A 14,629-nucleotide genomic window follows, 5' to 3' on the forward strand; every position below is an offset into this window, starting at 1 on the left:
GTGGCAGCGCCTTAAGTGTGTACGGATTTGCTGCCCTCTACTGTCTGTATCTGTAAATAGATGTTGCTTGTTAGTTACCATAGAGTTAGTTGGTTATAGACAGGTTTTTCCTGTCCCTGCTAGCTGGGTCAGAAACCCCAACTGAAGGACTGTAATAATATATAATGTGGAGTTTCCAGGGATTAAGCACAGATTTGGACTACTTGACCATCTACTGTATGCGGGAGCTGCTCCTGTACTTTAACTAGACTAGAAGCAGAGACTGTTAGGCAAGTGTTCCTATGTTATTAGTTTACTATTATTGCCCATAGCTTCTGGATACATATATATCAATTTTTGACACTTTATCCAGCATCTGGTAATCATTTCAGAAGCACACAGTGCCATTGGGCTTGGGGACCAACAAACCTGGGCTTAACCACTGAGTCTGCAATTCTTCAGTTATTCCCAGCACCAAGATGTTCTTCACCTCATCCAAGAAAGCCTTCCTATGAGCCTCTGGAATGCAGTAAGGCCTAACATAAACCTTAACGAAAGGCTCAGTGCACCTTTACCAGTAACGGAAATAGTTAATACATGATATCAATAATGATAACATGATCAACAACAGTAGTGAGCCCTGATAATTCAAAGAACCCTGTCTGCAATCTTAGAATAAACGCCCTTTCTTCTAACCACAATTGTCTCCTTGTGTCCTCTCCAGGTCTTTTAAAGTAAAGAGTTTATTACAGGTACTGAAGTCACCTTCTGGGGCTGGAAGGATTCCAGTTACTCCTTTACAGTAGCAGGGGCTGACTATTTACAAGATTCTCTTAGAATGATTCTAGGAATTTGCGACCTGTTTTTCCCCAAACAAAAAAATTTTCCCTGGCAGGTAAAAGCTAGCTCATTTCGTTTGGCAGTGGAGAACAGTTACTCCAACAAAGTGTATCTTTCAATCAATTTAACAACTTGATCTTCAGTTTTTGGGTCTCCATAACACACTCATAATTGTGGGGCAACTGGCAGAGGACTAAAATAGCGATCTATCACAATCCTCTCCATCATTTAGGGGCCCATCAAAGCCTTGGGTTGCAGTCACTTTTTGACCAGCTAAATTAGATCATGCATTTGTGACTATGGTGGCTGATCTGAGCTGTAGCTCCAGTAGTGAACCTGCTGTGTTCTTACAGTCATTTTGACACCCAGAAGGGTTAGAATCTAGAGTTTCAGGTGGTCATAGACCAGAGAATCCTCAGCAATGTTGTTATATGCCTTTTGTGGGTCTCCTGACCAAAAATTTAAAATATTGCCTTCCCATTTGTCTCGAGGACACCCTTCTTGTGCTACTCTCCTCTCAAACATTGACAGAAACTCCTTTACATCATCTCTCAATGCCAGCTTTTATAAGAGATGGTTTGATTCATAGTTGCCTTTTTGCCAAGGGCAACAACTACTGACTGACTAGCTTCGAAAGAGGAATTGTACCACTTCACTTATATGGGCCTTTGTGTTTCCTTGCTGAGCCTTCATATTTCTCCATTAGCAAGGCGTTGCTCCACACTAGTAAAAGATAAATTTTAGAGGTTGAAATATAAATTGCTGTATCACCCCATATATGGCTTCCATCCAGTAGCCAAAAAACATGCAGACCAAAAAGAGATTTGTGAAAAGAGATTCACAGAAAAGCGGCTACATTATGAACAGAATGCGATACTCAGAAAAATTTCCAAAAATTATGCTTTATTACACATTAATGATTGACACACGGGCAATCGCCCTGGTTTACCATCACCCCAGTATGAGACAATACACACAGACCTAAAATCATTAAAATCACACCAAGACCGGTCTAGATATATGTGCTGCAAAGGCTATGACCACCATAGTCTAAAGCATTTGCAGCACTTGCACATTGGTTACACTCCCTATAGGAGGTATATTCAAAAAATTATACCATAGGTATGTAATATCACATGCTATATATATAAGCATATATTGTTACCATATATTTTACACTCCCTGAAGGAGATTTTACCAAAAATTATACCATGGGTATATAATATCACATGCAAGCAAAAAAGACAGATACACTTACCATCTGGAGAGAAGCCTATATAAGGCAATGTGGGTAAAACATTGAATGAAAAGGGGGAAACAACCCCAATGATATAATAATGGATTCATGCAGTACAACCCTATAAAGGCACAAGTGGTTGGGGCCCATTTATCTGAAATATACGTGAATAGTTGCAAGGATTCTTATAGATGAAAGAGTCCCTGTTGTTGTCTTGATGGAGAGATAGATGCAAATAGCAGAGGCCTGCTTTAAATGGTTTCTTCACCACAACTTGTGGACTGCAAACCACTTTGATATTTGAAACAAGATAAGGCCCAGTAGGTCTTCCGCCTGTTGCAATATATGTAGTATGCCTTGTTTCTATATAAAGCACCATAATGTCCCCATCCTATAATAAGACAAACGATATAAGAATAGTCACTTTGAGAGCTCTCACTCTATGGTATATATAATATAAGTCGCAAGGAGCCTTTTTCATTAGTCCTGTAACAGTCCACTCACCACCTGTGCAATGGGTAGTAGAAAAAAGAGATATCCTTCATAAGTACTGCCGTGTTGATCCAGGGAACTACCGCTTACATCAGCCGACATTTCGCGGGTTCCGACCTCTCCATGGCGCCTGTACAGCTTTTGCATGACTCATGGCATGTGAAAATGGCTGCCTCCTTGTAGGTCGGCGTGCATATCGCCAGTGCGCATGACCGGAAGTGACGTATCTGACGTATGACGTCAACGCGTTTCACCGATGGGCGTATCTCACTCAGCTTCATCAGGAACAATTGGACACAGGCTTCTTGAGCAAGAACAGAAAACTGAAAAGCTCCTTGGCCAGGTTAACATAATCCCCCAAAAAAACAAAATGATGCTTACTTTAGCAACGGACACTTCAAAATGCAACGTCCAAACCACAGAGACACTACAGAGCCAAGTCAGCTGCAGAATTTTTTGCTTGGTTTCCATTGGCCATACTGGTGCAGCACACAGCCATAGTCCTCCCCTTAGGACAACACTTCCAGTGGTCCTCTCTCATACTCTCAAGAGACAGGAGAACTCATGGGGAGGAGAGAGGACCGGTGCCAAGAAGATAATGAGCGTAAAAAAATGCCTGATCCCAAAGGCAGCTTAGCTCATAGAGGTAAATGTAACTTTGATCCTGTGGGATGGTTTAGGAAAAGGTAACGTTCATATGTTTTTGCATATGAAATCTTCATTAGCTTGATTAAAAATAAATACCATACGCATCTATACCTGTGTAGCATCCCTATGGTTCTGACTGACACATAAAATGCAAAACAGTTTGCAACAAAATTTACAACAATAATCACACTCCCTGGGTATCAAAGAATGTGTGCTTGATTCATATGCAGCTGGGTTGAGAACTCTAATTAGGGTCTGAATGGCACAACAACCACCACAAGTTGGTGATCACTGTAAAACCACAGATGGGCCCCATCATATGGTAGAAGTTTTACACTGATTCACCAATGTTAAAAATACACTTATTTGCCACACTAAACATCTGTTCCCTATTTGCCATTGGCCCATAATACCCTTGCTTACATATGAACATTTATAAACAAATCATGTTCTGCCAAACAGTAGACAACAAGCTTCATTTTTCAGCTTGCCCTAACAACATGAATAGGAAAGAATACTGATTGGTTTCTATTAAGATAAAAACACAGATGGCTTTTCTTTTAATGATTTCATATATGAGGGTCCAAGTACAAAACAAGAAGATTTCCCAAGGTATATTTTGCAATATATACTGAAATATAGAGGTGCCACTGTAAAAGCATGTAAACTTGTCTTTATATTTGGTAATTAGCCTTGAGCAGCAATGTCACACTTGAAAAGGAAAATATATCCTTAAATGTAACCTCAGTAAAATATAACATATTGGTACAATGCAAAATCAGCATTCATACTGACATTTATCAGTGAAGATAATACACGTCTAAGTTCATAAATGAGGAACTTGAAACTTATATAACATGAGGAATAATATGTCCGTTCACTATAAACTAGATATTATTTTTATAAGCTATAAAGCATTCTGTGATCACACTTTTATTCAGACACAATTTGCATTAATATTATCCTAAAATTTATTAAAAAGCTTTAATATGTTGAACTAATGACAAATATGCAGCTGACCAAAGAAAGGTAACTTAACAAAAGTAGTTTAAGCGCACTCACTGTTGCCAGTTTTGCCAGTTTTCCTCCCCCATTTGCAAAGTGTCAGTTTCATCCAGATGTTAGGGATATAAACTGGGTGGTCCTACATTCAATGTGCCATACCGAGATCTGGCTGCAAGACAAAGCAACACATGTAAACAAATATAATTAAGTAATTACATGAATTGAATCAGGCTGCGGTCATTTTTACCTTTGGAAGAATTTGGCCACACATGGGCAGGCATATTTTGAGAGATAGAACCCAAATAAATAAAACAGCAATGAAAAATGTATGATTAGCCAAAAACATTTGTCCATTTGTTTATATCCAGATTGAACAAGTAATCATAGTAAGTGTCTATCACCAACTTGTCACACTTACTTCTTTTTAGTGTTTTCTTTTTAGTTACAATTACAATTTGACTAAACACAAGGAATTTTCCAAAGTATTGATTAGTAAAACTCAGGACCACTGATGTTTTCTTTACCGTGTCCCACAATTCATTTCACCAAGCTCACATCAAATGATCCACTTTATTTTTTTTACAATATCTTTTCATCTTTTTCTATTTAAAAAAAAAAAGAAAAAAAATTTTTTCAACTGACTCACCAAGTACAAGGTTTGTTATTCTACCATCCAGGGGTGGACTGACCATTTGGAAACTCGGGCACTGCCCGAGGACCCGGGGTCAGTAGGGAGCCCCATGAGATGACCTGGTACCTTTTTCATAGGCTTTTTTGAGTTTGAGCAAGGACACAGGGGCCCCATGATCCCCTATTGCCCGGGGGCCCCATGAGTTGTCAGTCCACCCCTGCTACCATCCTTCAGTACTGGTATCCAAACTCTGGCCTCCGGCCTCTCCAAAAAAATGGCTGCTATAGCCCTGAACAAACTACAGCAGAAAGAAGATCTTAAAAGTGCAGATTGGCCCTTCAAAACTATTTAAGACTTTAGTCCAGTTTGGAAAATTGCACATATCAACACTATAGAGTAAGGCAAGAGCCTTATAGTATCTCAAAGCCACTGAATACCACCAGCAGTGTAAGAATATCTCATAGTTTAGCAATCACAGGTCTATGTGATCTGATTAGTGTTTCATCTTTCAAAGTGAAACTATACATTTTTTTTACATTTTCATATTTTAGTTAACTCAATATAACAAAATGTTTGCATGTGTGGCAAGACACCTAAAGGCTTATCAATGTGTTCTCACTAAGAACTAGAACATTTCATCTACCAATCTGGAAGCTTTGCATCATATGGTTATGTAAAAGTTACTGTGATTTTCCCATGTGCTGAGATGAATAAATATCACTAAGAAGCCATGTGTAAGTTAAATCTTTTTTTTTTTACATAAACTTCAAAATGTGTTCTAAGGGAACCATAGTGAAGAGAAGGGTCATAGTCAGAAAATTATAAAAAACAAACAAACATATGAGCTGTTATATACATTCTTTGTTCTAAAAAGCTACTAATGTTTTTTAACTCATGTTGAACTTTACAAATATGCCTACTTTGATGTCTGTTTTATAGGTTTGATACCATTCTCTAGTGTAGCCAAAAAAATGTATTTCCCTCGAGACGATGCTTCCTCACGTTTCACTTCTAAACAATTCCCTTATGAATTTCTTACTTCACTTATTAACCACCCCTTAGGGCATATTTCTTACTAGCACTTTAGGGCCTTCCTCTCTCAAAGAGTACTTTCCCGTGTGATTTAAACAATCCCCTGATGCATTCATCCTAAATGGTTTCCCCAAAGCTGTATATCTATGAATTCCAGCCCTAAAGGACATCCAGTCTTCACTGGGCTTCTACAAAAATCTGAATATTCAGTTTTAACTTAATAAATCTAGCACACTTACTTAGAAGGATTTATATTTGTCTAAATTAATGCTAGAATTAAATTGCATAAATCGGACACTTCGTAAAGAGCATCAGGGGTCAGAAGTCACAACTGATGCCTTAGCAACTGGTTAACTTCTTACATAATCTCCCAGTTTCTGACTGTGCAAATTAATATCACATAATAGAGGCCCTGTATTCATTACCTTGCTCCTAACTATGGGGCCCTGTTATTTAAAGTGTTACTAAACCCAGGACACTGCATTCACTATATCTGGTCTCCCACAGTACACAGAACATGGAAATGCAATTACTTTAGCAAATATAAACCGCTAAATACCTTTTCCCACCAACAGTTAGAGCAGTCTTGTGACTTGTATCAGTGCCCAGCAGAGCACATGTTAAAGCTTGTAGGAGGAGTTTTCATTCTCCCTTGATTGTCCTATGAGGCTGAAAGACCCCTGACCGTCTTTCTGGATAGCTCTAATTGGCTCTGTGCTGATCACATGCACCCTCCCAAGAAAATAAAAACTCTCTAGCAACGCCGAACTGAGCATGTGTAGCTTGCCCCCAAGGTTCTGTTCTATCAGCAGATTGATTGGGGACTGTGGAAGAAGGGGAGGATCAGAGAAGACAGGAACAAACATCCCTTTTACACAATGCAGAGGATTAACCCTTTAGGTTCCACAGATTAATCCCTTAGGTTCCATAGTGGGTATAACAAGCATTCTTTACTGCATTTAGAGACTGATTTTACTGTTGTGGGTTTAGTAACACTTTAATACTAGTAGGCATGTTTAGAAGATGGCAAGAGCAGTAGGCAAAGTAGCTAAGAAAGTAGTTACTATTTTTAGTAAATAAAAACTAAAAATTATAAAAAAAAAACCCTCAATTTACTCAAAATAACTTTTGTTGGAATATTTTTTATTATTATTATACAAGATTTATAAAGCACCAACAGTTTACTCAGAGTTTTCCAACATAAGGGTAGACAGTGCACTTACAATGCAATTTAACGAAGGAGGAATCAGAGGGCCCTGCTCATTAGAACTAACAATCTAAGGGGGAGGGTCAAAAGAGTCAAAAGGTAATGACTGTAGGGGATGAGCTGATGGGGAGAATAAAAGTACAGTTGTTAGATGGGGACAGGGTAGACCTCTCTAAAGAGAAGGGTTTTCAGGGATCGTCTTAAAGTGGATGGACTAGATAGATGAGATAGTCAGACAGATTGGGGTTCGGAGTTTCAGAGGATGGGGAGGCTTGGGAGAAGTCCTGGAGTTGAGCATGAGAGGAAGTGACAAGGGAGCTAGAGAGCAGGAGGAATGAAGAGAACAGTTAAGTTGGTATTTAGAGACTAGATTAGTGATATAGCTGGGGTCTGAGTTGTTGATGGGTTTGTTGTTTAATTTATTGGGTGAGCGGAAGCCAGTGGAGGGATTGGCAGAGAGGGGTAGCAGACACTAAGTGGTTGGTAAAGTGAATGAGCCTAACAGCAGCATTCATGATGGACTGAAGGGGGATAGCCTGTGTAAAAGAAAGCCAAAGAGGCAGGAGCTGCAGTAATCGAGGCAAGAGAGAACCAGAGAGTAAAGTAGGAGCTGTGTGGTGTCATTAGTTAGGAAGGGGAGATGGAAGTGTTGCAGAAGTTGAGGAGGAAAGCTTTGGATATTGATTGGATGCGGGGCCGAAAGGATAGTTCACACTTACACATAGCACCTTGGCATGCGGGGATAGGTTTATAGTTGAGCCATCGATCTTAACAGAGAAGTCAAGGGAAGGGGCACATGGGGGAGAAAATATTATGAGCTTGGTTTTGGATAGGATGAGTTTGAGGAAGTGGTGTGACATCCAGTCTGATATATCTGTTGGTAAATTAGTAATTTATTTATTATTATTATTATTATACAGTATTTATAAAGCGCCAATAGTTCGCTCAGAGCTGTACATTACAGAAGGGGACAGAACATGTGACAGAACAATACCAATACAATGCAAAACATGAGGGGATTGAGGGCCCTGCTCTTTCGAGCTTACAATCTAGGAGGGAGGGGATGGTGGCACAGCAGGAGATAGCTGTGGGGGATGGAGTGGTAGGGAGAGTGGAGGAGGTCGGCAAGTTAGCAGGGGGTGGGGTAGGCTTCCCTGAAGAGATGGGTTTTCAGGGTGCGACTAAAGGAGAGGAGAGTAGGTGATAATCTGATGGGTTGGGGCAGGGAGTTCCAGAGGATGGGTGACACCCTGGAGAAGTCCTGGAGGCGGGCATGGGAGGAGGAGACCAGGGAACTAGAGAGAAGGAGGTCTTGTGAGGAGCGGAGTGTGCGTGCTGGGTGGTTTTGGATATTAGGTCAGTGATGTAGTTCGGGGCAGTATGGTGGACAGCTTTGTACGTCAGCGTTAGGATTTTGAATTTGATCCGTTGCGCAATCGGAAGCCAGTGGAGGGATTGGCAGAGGGGGGTGGCGGAGACAGAGCGGTTGGAAAGGTGAATGAGTCTGGCAGCCGTATTCAGGATCGACTGAAGCGGGGATAGCCAGCGGTGAGGCAGGCCAGTAAGGAGGTAGTTGCAGTAGTTGAGTCGTGATATGATGAGGGAGTGGATGAGCTGTTTAGTGGTTTCTGGAGTTAGGAACGTGCGGATTTGGCGATGTTGCGGAGGTGGAGTCTGCACGAGTTTGTTAAAGATTGGACTTGGGGCTGGAAGGATAGGTTGGAGTCCAGAATGACACCAAGTACTCTGGCCTGCGGGGCGGGTTTGATGGTAGCGTTATTCGATGTGATAGAGAGGTCAATGGGGGGTGATGTCCGGGCTGGGGGGAAGACAAGAAACTCGGTTTTGGAGAGGTTCAGTTTAGGGAAGTGGAGCGACATCCAGTCTGATATGTCGCTCAGCAGGTGAGTGATTCGGGCGGAGACCGAGGGGGTGAGGTGGGGGGTTGAGAGATAGATTTGTGTGTCATCGGCATAGAGGTGGTAGTTGAAGCCGTGAGAGTGTATGAGTTGGCCAAGGGAGGAGGTGTAGATGGAGAAGAGAAGGGGCCCGAGGACAGAGCCTTGAGGGACCCCAACAGAGAGGGGGAGGGAGGTGGTAGCATTATAGGTAACGCTGAAAGAGCGTTGTGACAGGTAGGATGAGAGCCAGGAGAGAGCAGAATCTCTGAGGCCGAGGGAGTGTAGTTTTTTGAGGAGGAGGGGGTGGTCGACTGTGTCGAAGGCCGCAGAGAGGTCAAGGAGTAGGAGCACTGAATAGTGGCCATTAGCTTTGGCGGTTAGCAGGTTGTTGGAGAGTTTGAGTAAGGCAGTTTCGGTGGAGGGTAGGGGACGGAAGCCAGACTGTAGGGGATCGAGGAGGTTGTTGTCGTTGAGGTGAGAGCATAGGCGGGTGGAGACTAGGCGCTCGAGGAGTTTAGATGTAAATGGGAGCAGGGAGATGGGTCTGAGGTTGTTCGGGTCATTGGGGTCCAGGGAGGGCTTTTTAAGTATGGGGGTGATGTGTGCATGTTTCAGAGGGGAGGGGAAAGTGCCGGAGGAGAGGGAGAGATTTAAGATGTGGGTGAGGGAGCGTAGGATGGAGGGGGAGGGAGGTCGTAGGAGTTGTGAGGGGATAGGGTCGAGGGGGCAGGTGGTGAGGTGGGCATCAGAGAGGATCTTGGAGACTTCCTCAATGGTTGTCAGGAATGGACTTGCCAATAATGGTGGGACTCACCTGCCTTGGGGGCTGCAGTACCAGGGCTGGCCAGCGGGTGCTCTCAGCAATCAGAGACTCAACCCTGCAGTCAGCCAAACACCTGAAGCTGATTACGGAGGTGTATTTAAGGGATGGCCAGACCTGCAGTCTGGGCCTTGGTGTGTGTTTTTCCATGGGCCCCTGTATCTTGTTACCTGCATTCCTGTTCCTGTTCCTGTTTCTGCCTGACTTACTCGTTGCCTACCCTGCCTGATCCTGACATCTGCTGTCTTCTCCTGTTTGATCCCTGGCTTGTGACTCCGACCATTCTCTGCCTGCTCCTCCTGTTCCTACCTGCCCGATTGTTATTGACCCGGCCTGCCTGACTACGCTTGCATTGTATGTATTGTTATCTGTGGGTGGTTTGGTTTGGTTCGTTTGCACTGTGTTTATGTTTTAGTATTGCACTGCGTTTTGTATTGTTAGTATTAATAAATTATATTGTTTATAACATATCTGAAGTCTGCGTTTCCCTGCGTCAGTTCACATGCCTCTGGTCATACCTGGAGCTCTGACAATGGTAGTAAGGTTAAAGGTGCGGAGTGTTGGGGGAGCTTCAGTATAAGGAATGTAGGGTGGGGTGGAAGAGGAGGTCAGAGCAGTGGTGGGGCCGTGGGAGAGGGGTGATGAGGGGGTAGCTGAGTGAGGGGGAAGGGGGTTGGAGGGAGTTTGAGCAGCGACGAAGTCCCTGCGGGTTATGTCGAGGGGGAGGGGGGATGAGGGGGTAGCTGTGTGAGAGGGGACAAGTTGAGAGGGCGTGTGAGTTGCGGCAATGTCCTTGCAAATTGTGTCAATCTTGTTTTTGAAGTGATTGGCAATCTCAAGGGCAGTGAGTGAGGTGCTGGGTGGAGGTGGGGGTGGCGAGAGTAGAGAGTTGAAGGTGGAGAAGAGTCGGCGAGGATTGGAGGAGAGGGCCTTGATGAGGGTCAGGAAGTAGGCTTGTTTGGCAGCATGGAGGGAGGAGGTGTAGGTGTGGAAGGCAGATTTGTAGCGGGTGAAGGCTTGTTGGGATTTGGTTTTGCGCCATAGTCGCTCCAGAGCACGACTGTGTTGTTTGAGGTTTTTGGTGTGATCAGTCTGCCAGGGCTGGAGCGGTCGGGGTCTGATGTTGCGTGTGGTTAAAGGCACTAGTGAGTCAAGGGCTGTTGAGAGCGCGTTGTTGTAGGCGGTCATAGCCAAGTCGGGGCAGGACAGGAGGAGGATGCTGTCGTGGAGTTGATCAGCTGCAGAGTGGAGGGAGGCAGGGTTAAGGTTGCGGAGGTTATGGCTGGTAGTAGTGTGACATTTGGAGGGGTAGGCATTGGAGGACGAGGAGATAGAGAAGGTAATCAGGTTGTGGTCAGAGAGAGGGAAAGGGGTGTTAGTGAGGTTGTGTGGAGCGCAGCGGTTGGAGAACACAAGATCAAGCATATTACCGTCAGAGTAAGTGGTGGATTGTATGCACTGTGCAAGTGCAAAGGAGGAGGTTAAGTGGAGGAGACAGGCTGTGTCCGGGTTGTCAAGCTTGACAGGGATGTTGAAATCCCCAAGGATGATGGTGGGTAGCTCAGAGGAGAGGAAGAAGGGTAGCCAGGAGGAGAAGTCATCCAGGAAGGGTACTTTTATAGCACTGTCAATGTATGCAGCGCTATATATATATATATATATAGTGCATTAACATCAGTCCCTAACCCTCAAGGGGCGTACAATCTAAGGTCCCTAACTCACATTCATACATACACATACTAGGGCCAATTTAGACAGGAGCCGGTTATCATACCAGCATGTCTTTGGTGTGTGGGAGGAAACCCATACAGGCGCAGGAAGAACATGCAAACTCCAGGCAGGTGGTGCTGTGACTGGGATTCGAACCGAAAGCTTTAGTGCTGCCAGGTGGAAGTGCTAACCATTTAGCCACTGTGATGCCCCTAGTAATGTGTGTGGAGGTTGATTGTAAGCTCCAAGGAGCAGGGTCCTCAAATCCCTCTTGTATTGAACTGTATTGTTACTGTATTGTCTCCCACTATAATGTAAAGCGCTGAGCAAACTGTTGGTGCTATATAAATCCTGTATAATAATAATAATGAAGTGAGCTGAGGGGTGTCATCAGTGTAAAAATGGTATTGGAAGCCATGAAAGGTTATTAACTGACCCAGGGAGGAAGTGTAGATTGAGAATAGGAGAGGTTCAAGAACAGAACCTTGGGGGACCCCTACAGATAAAGGAAGAGCAGAAGAGGAGTTAGAATTATACTGTATGTCACAATGAAGGTATGACGAGTACAGTCACAAAGACCAAAGGAGTAGAGTTTTTTTTGAGGAGCGGGGAGTGGTCCACCATGCCAAAGGCAGCAGAGAGGTCAAGGAGTAGGGGAACAGAATAGTGTCTATTGATTTTGGCTGTTAGTAGATAATTTGTGAGTTTTAGGAGAGCAGTTTCTGTGAAGTGTTGAGGGAGAAATCCAGACTGGAGGGGATCAAGAAAGTTGTTCTCAGTGAGGTTGTAGACAAGACGGTCAAGGAGTTTAGAGGAAAAGGGGAGCAAGGAGATGGAGCATAGGTTGTTAAAATTGGTGGGGTCCAGTGAGAGCCTTTTACATATTTGAGTGACAAGTGCATGTTTTAGAGAGTTGGAGAAGATGCCAGAGAGATTGAATATGTTAATTAGAGAGTGTAGGATAGAGCCAGAGGGTGACCGTAGCATTTGCGAGGGATCAGGGTCCAAGGGGCTGGTTGGGTTCTTGGGCGTTAGAAAAAAGTTTAGCAACTTAGTCTATGGTAGCGGGGTTGAATGAAGGACATAATGATTGTACCTGTGAACATGGAGTGTTAAGTGGGGGAGGTATCTGCACAGAAGAGATAGTCTCATGAATAGTATCAATCTTATTTTTTAAGTGATTGGCAATCTTCTGGGCAGTGTTGAGTTAGTGAGTGGAGGCAGTGGAGGACAAAGTAGAGAGCTGAAGGTAAATAAGATTTGACATGGGCTGGATGAGAAACTGTTAATGAAAGTAATAAAATAGGTCTGTTTGGCAGTGAGGAGGCAGGGTTTGTATTGTTGCTGGGCTGATATATATTGGTTGGTCTTACAACACCGGCGCTCAAGAGCGCAGCTAAGTTTTTTGAGACTTCTGGTGTCATCCGTTTGACAAGTTTGTAGGGGTCAGGGCCTGATGGTGTGTGCAGTGGGGGGGGGGGGGGGCAAGTGTGTCTAAGGAGGATGACAGTGAACTTTGTAGACAGAAGTGGCTAGGTTGGCGCCGGACAGGGATGAGATTTTGTCATAGAGGTGGTAAGTAGCAGAGTAGAGAAGAGAAGGGTTGAGATGGCGAAGGTTCCTATGGGTAATTGTTAAGCAGTTGGAGGGAGAGGATGTGGAAGACTGGGAGAAAGTGAAACTGATAAAATGGTGATCAAAGAGAGGGAAAGGACTGTTGGAGAGGTTGCATAGGTAGGAGAATACAAGGTCAAGGGTGTTGCCATCAGAGTATATAATAATATGTGGATTATTCCATGGAATATGTAGACACTTTTGGGAGTGCTGAACTCCTGTCTTCCTCAGTTCTCTCTGGTTCCTCCTGCTGACCCCCAGGTCACTACAGTAGACAGTGGTGTTTTGGAGGTCACAAAGAGGAACCAGTGAGAGCTTTGGGGGACCCAAGAGATCAATATTCCCAAAAGTGTTGGTTTCCCAGTAGACTTCAGAAAACTATTTCTCATGACCAGAGCAGTGAAGTAGGTTAAAATCTTACTATAGCAACAGGGTTTGTTTGACATGTCTTTTCTCTATGACAAAAACTAAAAGTTTTGGTTTTACATCATATTATTTTTCAGAATATGTAAAGACTTGAATATCCATAGAACTACCATAGGTTCACTGTAAGATATTAGCGGCCATCATTTATAATGTATCATGAGATGCTAATTCATTGATGTACAGTAAATGTAAACTCAATCACTAAAATTTCACATAAGCTTTAACATGTTACTATAATTTCAAACATTGTTGTCAGTCTGCAGCTTTTATTAAAAATATCCCTGATGATCCAGCCATTAGGGATTTTGTGCAAGCACCTTCTGTTATGGGGTGACAACCGTCTCCCATATGTTCACCTGTATTGTTTCGCTGTCTCATGCACCAACTGGAGGGACTATAGGTGGTTGTGACAACCCACACCGTGTAGACATGGACCATTGTTGTCACTGAATGTAGTCCTGAGCAATAATGTTCAGCCAACTTTTCAGCAAATGAATATAGACATGTAATGGCTACAAAACACTGAAGAAGATCAGCAGCAGGGTGAAGAAACATGAAAATAGAATTATATGATTTTTTCAAATGGCATTTGTTTGGGATGCACAGTGCATAGAGCAAACTAAATTAGGGTTTACACATACTTTAAACATGGGGTTTATATTTACTTGAAAATATGGGTTGACTTGGACCAGTAATACCTGAAAACTACAATTAAATTGATATAAATTTTCATTTATTACAGGAATAGCACCAACAATTTACCAATTTACTGAGCACTTTTTCATGCATTCACATTAGGGTCAATTTAGACAGGAACTAATTAACCTACCTGCATATAGAGTGTAGAAGACCCAAGTACCCAAAGGAAACCCACACAGGCACAGGAAAAGCATCCAAAATCCATACATATATATATATATATATATATATATATATATATTCCTTTTTGAAATAGTGCTCTAGTTTTAAATAAAATATTTTTGCATCAGCTCTCGGATAATGCAGATGAGAGCATCTGTCAACTAACAAAATTGACTTGCTTTGTCAAGGAACTGTTATTCTGAGTCTGCTTATTTCATGACTACTT

At 43.0% G+C, this 14,629-nt stretch overlaps 1 long non-coding RNA gene across 4 annotated transcripts in view; it reads right to left on the bottom strand.

Annotated features, from left to right (window-relative positions):
• Positions 1 to 14,629, bottom strand: part of LOC149458393 (uncharacterized) — a 401,858-nt gene that overhangs the window by 108,706 nt on the left and 278,523 nt on the right. For all 4 annotated transcript variants that reach the window (XR_016313457.1, XR_016313453.1, XR_016313454.1 and 1 more), the window contains one exon: positions 4,259 to 4,370. This is a non-coding gene — a long non-coding RNA (uncharacterized LOC149458393). The remainder of the gene's footprint in view (positions 1 to 4,258; positions 4,371 to 14,629) is intronic.

The sequence above is a fragment of the Staurois parvus genome, unplaced genomic scaffold, assembly GCF_062004578.1.
Source record: "Staurois parvus isolate SC_StPar_1 unplaced genomic scaffold, SC_StPar_1.0 ptg000287l, whole genome shotgun sequence".
NCBI lineage: Eukaryota > Metazoa > Chordata > Amphibia > Anura > Ranidae > Staurois > Staurois parvus.